Source organism: Solanum pennellii, chromosome 3 (genome assembly GCF_001406875.1).
Source record: "Solanum pennellii chromosome 3, SPENNV200".
Classification (NCBI taxonomy): Eukaryota; Viridiplantae; Streptophyta; class Magnoliopsida; order Solanales; family Solanaceae; genus Solanum; species Solanum pennellii.
Window position 1 is genome coordinate 49,856,309 of NC_028639.1, and position 14,434 is coordinate 49,870,742.

Consider the following 14,434-nt stretch of genomic DNA (forward strand, 5'->3'; position numbering starts at 1 on the left):
TTTCATTTCACTTGGTGTAGTTGCATTTGTCATTTCACTGGGGTAATTATGTTTATTTGTGGAGATTATATACAATTTTTGAGAGTGTGACCTATCCTTCCATATCCTACGCACATGACCCCTTCGCCCTCATAGATTATCTTTTCTTTGTGGCTTCCAATTATTGATTACTCACATCATAAAAGAAAACTTCCAATGCTACTGTCTACAATCATACCGTAGTATAGTAACACAACCAAGGGTTGGGGTCGTTTCAGCATGGAGTGGTTGTGAGAATTAATAGAAAAGTACAATTACGTTCTAACTAGTCATAGCTAAAAACATGTACGACTAAAAACATATTAAATCTAAAAGGGGTGAATTAAGCGTCAGTTATCAAATAGAGGGATTTGTCACAAATAAGTAAAAGCATCAAAATTAACAAAGAGTGCTAATTAAGGAGAGGAGGATTCTTGGGATGTGATAGGAATACGAGATAAACAAGATTATTGGGTACATTCTTTTGATAGAAAATGTATATATTAATTTTTACAAGGCTAGACTTTAAGGGGGATAAGCTCTCTCTCGAGCAACTTACCCCGTTTCAAATGGACTACTCTCGGATACCCACTTGCTGCATGAAGAACAACCTCCTCCTTAGCTCGCTCACTCTCTCGAGCTAAGTGTGTGGGAATGAGACTAGGGTTCACTCTCTCGAGCAACCACTCCCATCAGCCATCAATTTAATAGTATTAATTTCATGACCTCTCTTTCGAGCAAGTTGAAAACACATATATAAGATTATAATTGAAACTACAACCTCATTAAATTCATCCACAACTACAAAACAAAATCACATTTAAACTACGAATAAACTATCAAAAAGAAACACCCAACCAATAATTTAACCCATATTCACAAAATCACACCCCAAGAATTGGGGTTTTAGCTAGATATGTATAGGAGATAAAAATTTATACTGAAATGAGCTTGCATTCAAATGGGTATGAAGATTTAAGTCTTGTTACATGCCAAGAGTGAAGAATCCAAGAGACCCAAGTTCAAATCCTTGGAGATGACACCCTTTGAATCTTCAAGTTCTTCACAAACCCTCTCCAAACTTAGAGCTCAAAAACATAAGTTCTAAAATTAAAAAAATGATAAAACACTCAATAAAATTTGATTCCAAGCTAAAACTCTCAACAAGTATTTATATTTTCCAAAGATTTGTGATGCAGCAGATCACTCGACGCAGATAGTCGGAATCACCGATGAAATCGGTGATCCGCCTTGTGGTAAATTCATCGTCTTTCGCTTAGTCCAAGCATTTCATGTTTTATATCATTGGGCGATATCGTATTGCTTCGTGGAACTTCTCGGCATTTTGCCGACTACTCATTTTCACCGCCAATTTGGTCCTTTCCTTTTGGGCTCAACACACTAGAATAAAAGGCGATCTTATGACCTATCGGCGATTCTCCAAGTGGACTTGGAGATCCTCATGCTTTCATTACTTCGTTCCTTTCAGCCTCTTTGCTTCTTTTTGCCAAGTAGTGTCTATGCTTTGCCTCAAATTCAAAATACCTGAAACTCAAGGTTATTCATCAGTAACTGAGACAAAAATAAATATTTGAGAACACTATTCCTGTCAAAATATAGCCCTAAATGAGTTCAATCTGTAGACTCATCAACACCCCAACTTAAAATTTTGCTTGTCCTCCAGTAAAACTCAAGTTCAACAGTTAAAAAGGATGTCTCAAATAGTGCTACACAAGATTCAATCACGACTGTACACAACAAGACTCAATTACTCATGTTATGATTGTTGACACCCAATTTTGGCCTAACATTTTCAAAATTCATAATTTTTTAGTTTATTTATTTAATAGCTCAAAATGATTGTTTTATAATTTTATTAAGTTTATCGGTAACTATCCTTATTTATAAAAATTTAGGATTTTTTTATTTAGGTAATATTAAAATTACATTTTTACATGTCATTAGTTAGTTTCATTATGTGTGTGTGTGTGTGTGTGTGTGTGTGTGTGTGTGTGTGTGTGTGTGTGTGTGTGTATATATATATATATATATATATATACATATATATAATATATATTCATTTTGATATTTTGCACAGTTTAAAATTTATTAAATACGAATAAAATTTCATACACATATTTTATCGGCCAATAATTTTTGGGCCTCAATCTTGAGCCCATGATTTAGGCCTATTTTATAACAATACTATATTTAGGGCTCTATTAGGTTAAAAGAAATAGGTGGTGGTGAAATAAAAATTAGGGTTGATATATAATTTTCAGATTGAATAAGATAATATTTTTTCCTTTGGAGCCGCCACCCAAATCACCACCATCATCCCATTTCCCACTCCTTTTTCTGACCGCAACCACCGGAAAACAACCAGCAAACCACCAGATCTCCAGCCACACGAAGCCCCAATGGCAGGTTCAAAACCACCACTAAACCCACCTGAAATTGACACTAACAACGACAAAACAGTCCACCAAACCTCCCTCTCTCACACTCCAAAAACCCGCGTGAAACCCCATTTCACTTTATCTCTTTCTCCAGCTGAAACAGCAACCATCCAAACTAGATGACACAACCCTCATTTCTTTTCTTTTCCATCCAAAGCGCCTCCATCCTCGCCAATTTTCGTTTTCATCTCCGGCAGACCACGTTCCTCCATTTTCTCAGACCAACAACGACCCAGCAGCTTAAAACCACCACAAAAAAAAGTAAGTCAAACACACCCATCTCCCTCCTCTCCATATCTCTAGCAGAATCTTCCCGGAACACCACAAACCAAACCCAATACCCCTTCGTTTTTCTCCCTTTTCCGTTGACTAATTCACCGGAAACGACACTGAAACAACAATTCAAAACAGCAACATCAAACCCAGTTGCGAATCAGTCCCTATCCCATTTCTCCTTTAAGAGTTTCTCTTATTTTGCAGGTAACTTCTTGTGATTCTAATGAGCTTGGACAGTGACCAACAATTACGGAGAGGAAACCACAAGCTCCGAAGAGCTAAACCCATTTCTAGATCCACTCAAAAATAGCAATATTTGGTAATTTTCTTAATTTGTTTTGTATTTCTATAAGATCTCGGGAGGAAAAGATCAAAATAGTCCCTCTTCTTTGGGCTAAGGCTCAAAGTGATCCTTGAGTTTTCACATAGAGCACTAATAATCCCTCTTGTTTGCAATATTGGTACATTTTTTGTCCTCCTCCAAAATTTTACCTTTTTTTTTTCATTGATTTTGTCCATAACCTATGTATGGGTTGTTCAATAGTCATTTTATATATTTGGTAGAAATAACAACTCCATATCAAAGAATGTGAGAAGAAAAACACTTTGTTTTGTTTAGTAGAAATCGTATTGCAGGTAAAGTTGAGAGGTTCATCACGATAATTTCATGTGCAATAGTATAAATTTTATCTTTTCCTGCAAATTATTATGTTAAATGTTCTTAGTTTAGCTGCAGTAATATTTCTCGTGAACAGAAAAATGTATTTTTCTTATCATTTCTCTTAGATAAAGTTATTATTTCTATTAAATATATTAAAAGAGGATTGGACATTCCTTATATAAAATTTTGGATAAAATTAATACTATAAAATAGGCAAAATTTTAGGAGAGGACCAAAAGTGCACCATATGAGGGACTATTAGTGCCCCGTGTGAAAATTCAAGGATCACTTTGAGTCTCAACCCAAAGATGAGGACTATTTTGAGTTTTTCCTCAGATCTCGGTGTATATTTTCAGATGTTCATATAACTGTTGATGCATATTTTCTATTTTAGTGTTTGTTTGGTTTATTTTTTATGTTTACCTGCTGTTTTTTTAAAAAAAAAATTGGCAAGATGTTTTAGATGATTTTATTCATATTTTATGGTCTGCTCTTATTTTCTTTGATTATTATTTGAATGTTTAATTTCTAGTTTGTTTTATAGTAATAGTGAATAATTGTTAATTATTTTTTGGCTAGTAATTGTTTGGTGTTAGAGATATTTTCCTTACTCATGTTGAATTTTATTAGTCTTATTGTTACTTTTTGTAAATGTTGAAATTTTCCAGCAATTTTAATTGGGTTTTGTGATGACATGACATTGTTTTGATTATTTATTTATTTTTTCACTTGTTTATTGTTGTGGCCATGAAAATTTTCTCTTAACACCTTGTTTTTATTGTTCGTTTTTTTGTCATTTTATTATGTTGTTGTAGTTGTCACTATTATTATTTTATATGTTAAAATGGTCAATGAAAAAATCTCTCCATTGGTTTTGGAGGTCTTCCCACTTTAATAGACGGATATTTTTGCTTAAGTTTATATTTTTATATGTTAAAATGGTCAATGAGAAAATCTCTCCATCGGTTTTGGAGGTCTCTCCATTTTAAAAGACAAAAATTTAGTTTAAGTTTATATTATGTAGTTGTTAAATTTGGCCGATGAAGAAACTACCGTCGATTTCCAAGGCCTACCATGTTAAAAAGACGGATTTTTATTTTTTAGCTATTATTTGAGATATTAATTTTTATTTATATTAATTTTGTACTAACACTTTTACTAAGTGTCATTACAGGTACGCAGAGGTGCTTCTCCTTGAAATTATTCGAATGTAGTTCGAATCATACTTTTTATTCAAATATTTTGTATACATTGACGTTAGGCAAACTTTAGGTCGTTTCTTATATTTTCTTATTTTATTATTTGATGCATATTGAATGTTTATTATAGTTGTACATTATTTTATTCTCCTCCTCAATTTGAAAAAAAATGAATGCAAACGGGACCCACATTTGTGGATTCCGAAGGATGCCTAACCCCTTCCCTTCAGAATAATATACATCCCTTACCTAGAATCAAATCGGTTTCGTAGATCACTTAATGGTTTTCCTAGTTTTTTCCTAAAATTAGGTGGCGACTCCTTTAAAGTTTGTTTATTCTTTAAATTCTTTTTACAATTGAATCAATTGATTATTTTTGAGTCACCGCGACGTTTCGCCCTATTTGAATAGAGTAGGGATGTAAACAATGATCAATTATGTACCCAAAGATTCAATTTGTGACACACCATTATCAAAGATTCTCAAGCTCGCAACACTTGCTTCAAATGCTAGTTCAATCTCAAGAAAAGTAGTCGAATGCCCTCACACAAATGATGATTACATTCTCACACACATGATGTATAATCATTTAAGGTTTGGGAATCAGATACAACGCTCACTTTAACAAAGAACAACACAATGCATGCTTTCACCCATAGGTTTGCCCGTATTTTGCTATCAACATTTGTTTCAGCTTTATCAAGATCAACAAAGTTTTTTAAGAGTTGTAATGGGGCTGAGTGCAAAAGTATGATCATTTAGGCTCAGTGACTTTTATCCATATGAAGTGTGGTGCTCATAATACTTCCTTTCTCCTTCTTTCATTCTTTTCTCTAGTGCTCATAAGTCATTCCTTTATTCACTTTCCGTGTATTGTTTGGGGAACCCTATTTCTTTTTGTATTTATATACTTTATTCCATGACTTTATCTTTTTCTTGTTCTTTTCTCTTTTTTTAAAAAAAAATATGGAGGAATTCCATTTTTCTCAACACCATGGGTTTAGGGAGACTATTTTGGCACTTATTGACTTGCCTTCTCCTTTTCACCACACCCCTTTGGCCTAAGTTGAATATTCAATAAACCACAAATCAAGAGGATTATGGGTATAGGATTAAGAGAGGTCATGTTTTTGTCAAGTTTCATCCAAAGATAGGTAAGGCTCAAGGTGTTCAGAAGAGGTTAACAAACTCAGAAAGTAGGTCACAAAAGAGGTATGTGTCAAATTGGCTCACACTCTATCATTTTGCTTAAGATCATATCAAGAGAGTCTTACTTAGTTAACTGAACCAACGGGGCAAATTCTAGGTTTTGTCATGCATGGTTCATGGTAAGATTATTACACAAGGCATCGACACTAAAGTCAAACAAGACTCCACACTTTTTCTAATGTGTAATGGTCATCACAAGAGGACCGATTTGATATGGCTAATCACAACAAGATGCAAAGAGTTCACACATTGTCCAACTTCATTTGGTCTAATTGTAGTTGTACATTCATGTTTGTTTGATTGCAAGCACTATTCAAGTCATCGATATTGGTTGAAACCAAGACTCAAATTTACCAAGGAATAGCAACATTCATGTGCATCCAAGAGGTGGCAAAAATTCACAAAAAATTTAAATATTTTTAGAAGGGTCAAAATCATTTTTCAATTACAACATAAAGAGAGCCATAAGCTCAAACATTTAGAAAAGCAGATAAAACATCTTTTAAACATAACAAACAAATATCAACAAAACATCAAATAATAATAGTAGTCGCACAAAATGTGGGTTTCACCCCACCACAAAAAAGAAGCTATTTTTCCTCAAATGCAACTGATATAAATGTTTCCAAAAGTGCAAGCAAGCAAAATAGAGAGGGAGGTAAAGAAAAGTTCAGTCTATGAAATATTTCCATCTATCATGGCTTGAGCGCCCGGTGCGGCAGTATGTACATGAGAATCAGTGCCCAGTTTGACCTTAGAAGGACCAGCTCCACTGGATCCAGCAGTTGGTGCCTTTGCTAAGGAAGCCTGCACAACAACATTTATCATAATTGCTTCTGTCTCGGTCCAATCCTCGTTGGCAGCTTCCATAGTGTGCTCAAGTATATCTTCATCAAATTATTTCTCTGACAGCGGATCTCCTTCCTACTCTGTATTATACTCTTGTCCAGTGGTGGCCTGAGTTTATCTCAAGCATGTCTGGAATCTCTAGTGTTCCAAATATCATGGACATATTGGTGGACTTCAAGTATTCCATATCTTTTCTTAGCTCGGCAATGGCTGATTTTAAAGTCATCAACTCTTTTGTGGACACTTGATCGCACTTACACATTGTTATCCTGGTTGCTAGGTCATCAATGGTAGTGCTCAGTGGTGTCACATCATAATCGATGACATTCTGGATCATGCCAGGAATGGAGGTTTCAGGACTAGCCACCCGACAATTGGCAGACTGGCAAGTTGTCCCATCCGGACTAGGGATGCCTGAGTGATTTGATCACGAGAGACAATAACAACAGTATATGAACCTGGATTGTTAGCAAGAGGAGTAGTGGCACTAGATGTACCTGAAGGCATAGTGGTCGGAGTAGGCAAAGATGCCTCTGGAGGTATTGGATTTGTGGCCACCGGGGTTCCCTCTTTCTTCCTCTCTGCTTGATCCTTAAGGTACTCAACTTCGATTCATCTGTTATCAGTGGAAGATTTGGGAGTTGCTTCCACATCCTTCTTAGCATCTCTAGGTACCCCAGCTCTTTTGCACAGCACAATTATCAACAAAGGGAACGGGAGAGAGGTCCGACTCTTTTTTCCACGTATATGGTTCTCTAAAGCAATGATCGTCCCCAAATTTATCCTAGTTTTCTTCATAATGCACCCCAAACAATCTTCCTTAGAAAGGCAAAGAATTGATTCATCTTGGGACGACATAATTGTGCTCCTGATGAACCCAAACCAATCTCTTGGAACTACGTTCAGATCTTTCTTTTCAGTTGAAGCTCCTTCTTCTCACCACTACGGAGCATCATCATATGAGATTAGTGGGGCTAACAACTTTTTCATCTCATCCAGCTTTTTCGTTCTAATCAAGTGCTGTCAGTGATCCTCAATCTTAGTGGACATGCCTAAGACTGTGTTGATAGCCTCATTGTCACAAACTACTTTCCTTTCTATGAGAACTACGTAGTCAACTACTTTGAACGATGGTACTAGCCTTTTCCTTTGACATACTAATGCATTATATGCACTGTAAAATTCTCTGACCTAGCCTGGTATATAAGAGCCACGGGATCTGGTCAAGATTTGAAATTTGTGATGTAAAATCCTCAATGATCTTTTCAACCCTTCAGACTTTAATCTACTTATTGATTTAGGTGGAGGGCCTTGCACTGGAGGTCCCTATACTATTGCCTGCTCTAGAACTGAAGGGGTTGGAGTGGTAGAGTGAATTTCCGACCCAAGACAGATCATTCACCTTTTTAGATTGTATCTCATTTGTCTGTGCCTCCAACAGGTCATCTTCATCAGAGCCCATACTCTCACTTTCATAAGTGGTGGGGTCATTGGTATAAAAACTAGTGTTGTCGGAGCTTCCATCTAATAACTCCAGGGTTTTGTCCTTGCGTTTAACTTTTCACTAGTTATGAAAAGTTTAGTGACCTTCCTTCTGGATGCAAATGCAGTCTTATTGATTGTAATCCCTTTTTCTTTCTCTTGGGGTGGCTGGTGTGTCCATGTCAACAAAACATTAGAGGAAAGTTCATAAAAATAGTTAATCACAGAAGATTAACTATAGCTAAACTCGTCGATCAATTTGGCGACGCATAGAATGGTTTTGGAAAATTAAAATTTGCTCGCCAAAAGGATTGACTCAACTATTATGGCAGGTTGGCGATGGGGCATCTCTTTCGGTGATCCAGGGCTAGTCCACCGAAAGCTCTAGTGTATCAAGGGGTTAGGGCTTCATACAAAGGGAGATACAAGAGTAATTTCAACGAGCCACCGAATACTTCCGGAAACAAAAGGCGTCTCACCGAAAGTTACAGACTCTACCTCAATTTTAACACGAAATTAAGGCTAAAATGGAGATATGAGGCGAATGCTTGAGTGCTTCGTCCAGTTCGACTTAGCTCGTCAAACATCCCAATGTGACTATTTTCACTATATTCTCGAACTCAACCCCGCAATCCCCGGAAAAAAATCAAACTATGCATTAGTACAATTGAACTCATACCCATAACACTCAACCATGTTAAACAACAAATATGCACAACCCCATAAGATTTAACTTATTTTAATGCGCAACAAACAGAGATTTCAATAATCAAGATAAAATGGCCATCATTTAAAAATTGAAAATAAACATTTAAACATTTTAAAATTATCAGACAGGACCAACACACAACAATTCGATACAATCATTGCAAATGAGTACAAAAATTTTGAAAGTGAACTTCCGATTTGGAAACCAACCTTATATGTCCACTAAAGTATGATTGAAATGCTAGGCGGCAAATAAATCCTTATATCGAGCACCAATCAACAACCAAAATGCTTTTTGAAAGCATGAATATTGAAAATACTAACTTGATGCGAGTTTGTAGAGTTTAAAAGTAAGGAAAAGTGAAGAGTCTGACCTTTTGGAGCTTTTGGCCATATATATCCATCCAGTTCCCATTCATTCAGCGACAATAATGCATGCCGATCAATTCAGTGGTAAATAGAATAATCGCTTACCTCGTCGACTTTTACATGGCCTTCAATCAATGTGAGAGTCAAAATGGAAGTCTTAGTCAGGTGCATGATAATTTTAATCGCTAATATGTACTTTCCAAACTCTCTCTGCATTTAAACCTACACCACTAACACTTTATTATTTATAAAAGCAACTTAAAGCATTTAGAACCTCTGGTTGCCTCCCAAGAAGCGCCTTAGTTAACGTCGTGGCACGAAGTGAGTCTTTAATTTCTCTCCACTGGTAGGTTTGTTCTAGTGATACTAGGTAACCCCCTCTAATTAAGCGGGTTGTGATGAGGTATTACATGATTCATGAGAATTTCTATCAACTAGATGGATCTAGAGTGAGAGCCAATCATTTGATTCGACACTCCAACACTCTCTTTGATCTCTTCCATCACTTAATCCTTTTAAGAGATCTTTTGGAGAATGATCAGTAGTGTGTCCTCAACACGACTACCCTCCTTATCTCTAGACCTTACCCGCTCATGAGGGGGTACGTACCTCCCTTGACTCGTGTTGTTCTTTCCCACCTTTTGGATTTTGGTGGTCAAGACATTCAACTGAGTTACCAGTGCAGTTAACGTGAAGTCACCCTCGAGTTCTTGATTTTCCTCAGCTGACTTGCCACCGCTCTCCTTAGTCATGCTCAGGGTGTCTTCATGCAACAACAATTCAAAGGAAAAACAAAACTAAAAATAAAGTTAGTGAAACTACAACTAACAAGAACAAAAATTCTACTTAACTACATATTTTCAAGTGACACCACTCCTCGGCAGCGGCACCATTTTGATCGGTGACGTCATCAAAGACACAACTTCGAATTGAAGTGTCTATGATCATACGTAGTGTAGTGAACCAACCAAGGGTTAGGGTAATTTCCACAACCAGTGGTTGTGAGAATTAATAAAAAAAAGTAAAATTACGTTGTAACTAGTCATAGCTAAAAACATTGTCGACTAAAAACATATTAAGTCTAAAAGGGAGATGCAAGCATCAATTATCAAATGGGGGATATGTCAGAAGTAAGTAAAAACAACAAAAATAAAAAGGAGTGTTAGTCAAGTAAAGGAGGATTCTTAGGATGTGATAGGAATACTAGATAAATGAGATTATTGGGTACATGCTTTTGATACATAATTCATAGAGTAATTTTGAGTAGGCTAGACTTTAAGGGGTATAAACTCTCTCTCGAGCAAGTTACCCCGTTTTAAATTGATTCCTCTCGGACACCCACTTGCCGCATGAAGAATAACCTCCGCCCTAACACACTCACTCTCTCAAGTTGATTGTGGGAATGAGACTAGGGTTCATTGTCTCGAGTCTAACCTCATGCCGACCCACTCTCACCACCCATCAATTTAGTAGTCTTAGTTCACGACCTCTATCTCGAGCAAACCGAAAACACATATATGAGATCATATTTGCAACTACAACCTCATTAAATTCATCCACAACTACTAAATGAAATCACAATTAAACTACAAATAAACTATCAACAAGAAAGACCCAAAAACTAATTTAACCCATATTAACAAAATCACACCCTATGAATTGGGGTTTTAGCTAGACATGTACAAGAGATAGAGATTTATATGGAAATGAGCTTGCATTCAAATGAGTATGAAGATTTAAGTCTTGTAATATGCCAAGAGTGAATAATCAATGATACCCAAGTCCAAATCCTTGGAGATGAAACCCTTTGAATCTTCAAGTTCTTCGCAAACCCTCTAAAACTTAGAGCTCAAATATAGAAGTTCTAAAATTAAAAAGCTGATAGAACTCTATAAAATTCAATAAAATTTGATTCTAAGCTAAAACTCTCAACAAGTATTTATCGTTTTCAAGAATTTGTGTTGCAACTGATTAATTCTTTGCATGTTTTATAGCTCGTGATCAACGACACTAGCCTACAGCCTATGTGTCTACGAATTGAAACTAGTTTAGCAACCCAACCAAGGGTTGGGGTCGTGTCCAAAGGGAGTGGTAGTGAAAGTTGTAGCTACTTAGAATTCCATTCTAAATAGTGATAGTTTAAGACATTTTCAAATATTAAAACAAAATAAATTTAATTTGTGACACCAAGTGTGAAATATCAGAAAGAGGTTTTGTCTCAAGTAGTAAAAATTTTAAATTTTAAAGGAAAAATCAAATATGGGGGAAGTTCTTGGAGTGTTATTGTTGAATGTGAAGATAAAAGTGGTGGGTACATGCTTTCAGTAGCTAATTTCACAAAACAATCGTGACTAGGCTAAGTTTTAAGTGAAAGTAAGTTCCCTCTCCGGCAACTTACCCTATATCAAATGTGTTCCTCTCGGACACCCTCTCGTCTAAACTATCCAGACTACGCCTTATCCACACTCGCTCTTTCGATGGGAATGCTTGGATATGGGACTAGGGCCCAACCCTCTCGGGCTGAACCTCATGTCGACCCACTCCTTAAGAGATCAGTCTAGTGCTCTTAGTTTCGTGACCTCTCTCTCGAGCAAGCCGAAAACACACAAGTGGTTTTGCATTTGAAACTACAAATTCATTATATTAAACAACAACCACTAGGTGAAATCACCATTAAAATTTAATCTAAGCTACAAACAAGCAAGACGCAACAAATTAATCAACTCATAATTGCTGAATCACACCCCAAGAATAGGGGGTTTTCAGCAACACATCAACTAATAATCAAATATACTTAAAATGATAAGAAAATCAAGTGGGTATAAAATATCAAACCTTAAAAGTATCTAAGGAATGTAAAAGGAGAATACCCACTTCCAAAATTGGAAGAAGAGCTTCTTTATTCAATCTTCTACAATATCCTCTCCAAACTTGAGAGAAAACTTAAGAACAAATATCAAGTGTAATTGTTTCACTCTCTCAAATTTTCTATATGTAAATAATAAAAGAATTCAGTATTTATAGACTTTAGAATAGTGTTGGAGAATCATTTAGGCGTAGTTAGTGGTGATTTGGCGAATCGCCCTTTTTTCAGTTCATCGTCGCTTGCACGTTGCATTTTTGTCTATGTGTTCTGGATCGATGGGCGGAAATCTTCTGTTTTACGAAACTGATCAGCGAAGCGCCATCCACTTCATTCAGGGCTCACTTGGTGTAAAATAAGGCGGAACTTCGCTATACGGGCGGATCACCAAGTGTGCTTGGCAATGCACACCTTAGCATCTTCAGCTCTTTTTCACCGTTTTGCTTCTGTTTTGTTCCTAAGTGTCCATGCTCCTACCAAATCCTCAAATGCATGAAACTTAGCCATTTTTATCAGATATCAAGATAAAATAAACAACCGAGGACACTATTTGCATTAAATAAGGCCCAAGATGAGTCCAATTTGAGAACTGATCAACACCCCAACTTAAAGTTTTGTTTCTCCTCAAGTAAAACTCAAGTTCAGCCGTTCAAGTAGGATGTCTCAAATAGTGATACACAAGACTCAATTATGAATATGCACAATAAGACGCAAGTTACTCTTGCATATCTCAACTGTATACTCAAAGATTCAAGTTGGGACACAATATTACCAAAGATCTTTGAGCTCACAATACTCGCTACGAATGCCAAGTTCAAGCTCAATAAAAGTATCTTCATTCCCTCACACAAAGAATGTTTCCATTTCCACCCACATAGATTTATCAACTCAAGATCAAGAATCTGATGCAACGCTCACACTCACAACGAGCAACACAATGCATGTTTTCACCCATAGATTTGCCCTTATTTCCAATTGACTTTCCTTTCGGTTCGGTTCACTAAAGATCAAAAAGTCCTTTATAAGTCTTGTGATGGGGCTAAGTGCAAACGTATGGTCATTTAGGCTCGGTGGGTTTTTCCTCAATGAGATGTGACTTTCTCAAAACATCTCATTTTTTCCTTCATCAATTCCTAGTCAAGTGCCTTTAAGTCATCATTTTTTCTTCTCTATAGACTGCTTGGAAATCTGATTTTTTTTGTGCTTTTATTCCGCAACCTTTTTTTCCATTCTTTTCTTTTTATTTTTCTTTTCTCTTCTTTTTTATATATATGGAGGGTTTCCATTTCTCTGAAATACCATTGGTTCGCGAGACTTTTCTTGCACTTCTTGACTTCTCCTTTTCCTTCTTACCACACCCCCAACTTAGGCTTTGATTAAAGTTGGCTGTTCAATTATGCACATCTCAAGAGGATTATAGGTAATGGATAACGTAAGGTTTGGGTTTCATCAAGGTTTTTTCAAAGAAGAGGTATGTCTCAAAGGATGTTCAAGAATGTTTCACGCTCTCATTGGTAGGCCACAAAAGAGGTATACGTCAAAGTTAGCTTACACTCTATGAATGTTGCCTAAGATCATCTCAAGAGAACACCCTTCTAAGTCAACCAGACTAACATGGCAAATTCTAGGTTTATTCATGCAAGGTTAAAAGTAAGCTCATCACATAAGGCATCGAAACTTAAGTCAAACAAGACTACACACTTTCACTAGTGTGCAATGGTCATTGCCAAAGAATCAATTCGATAATTGGCTAATCACAACGACATTCAAATAGTTCACATATTGTCTATGTAACTTCATTCGTTCTCGTTGAAGCCGCACATTCATGTTTGTTCGATTGAGAGCACTTTTCAAGTTATCAGTATTGATCAAAACTGAGAGTTAAAGTTGTACAAGAACAACCACTTTCAACACAAGCGGTGGCCAAATTTTCAAAAGTGAAACTTTTTCGAAAGGGTCAAAATTATTTAGAAATTAGGACCCCAAAAGAGAGTCATAGCTCAAACAATCCACAAAAAGCAGAATTTAAAAACACAACTTTTAAAGCAGATAACTCAGATAAAACTTAAAACACAATTTAAAAAGCATTCAGGATAAACAAACTAGTCAAAACAAGAAAATCCAGGTAGTCCTCACCCCACTACAAATAAGAGTATTTGTCCTCAAATGTTAACTATTGTAATTTACCAGCTCAAATGACATAAAACTGAAAGGGACATAGAGAAACGTCCTGTTTGTGCAGTCCTGTCAAGTGACTTCAGCTCTACACTGGCATTTCCCTTATGTTGCATTTGTCTGTCATATAAGTTCAATATTTTTCGGGGTGGGGGGGTGGGGGGTG

The 14,434-nt window shown here is 36.3% G+C and overlaps 1 pseudogene; it reads left to right on the forward strand.

Annotated features, from left to right (window-relative positions):
• The first annotated feature begins 2,976 nt into the window (after nt 1-2,976).
• Nucleotides 2,977-14,434, forward strand: part of LOC107013414 — a 23,847-nt pseudogene continuing 12,389 nt past the window's right edge.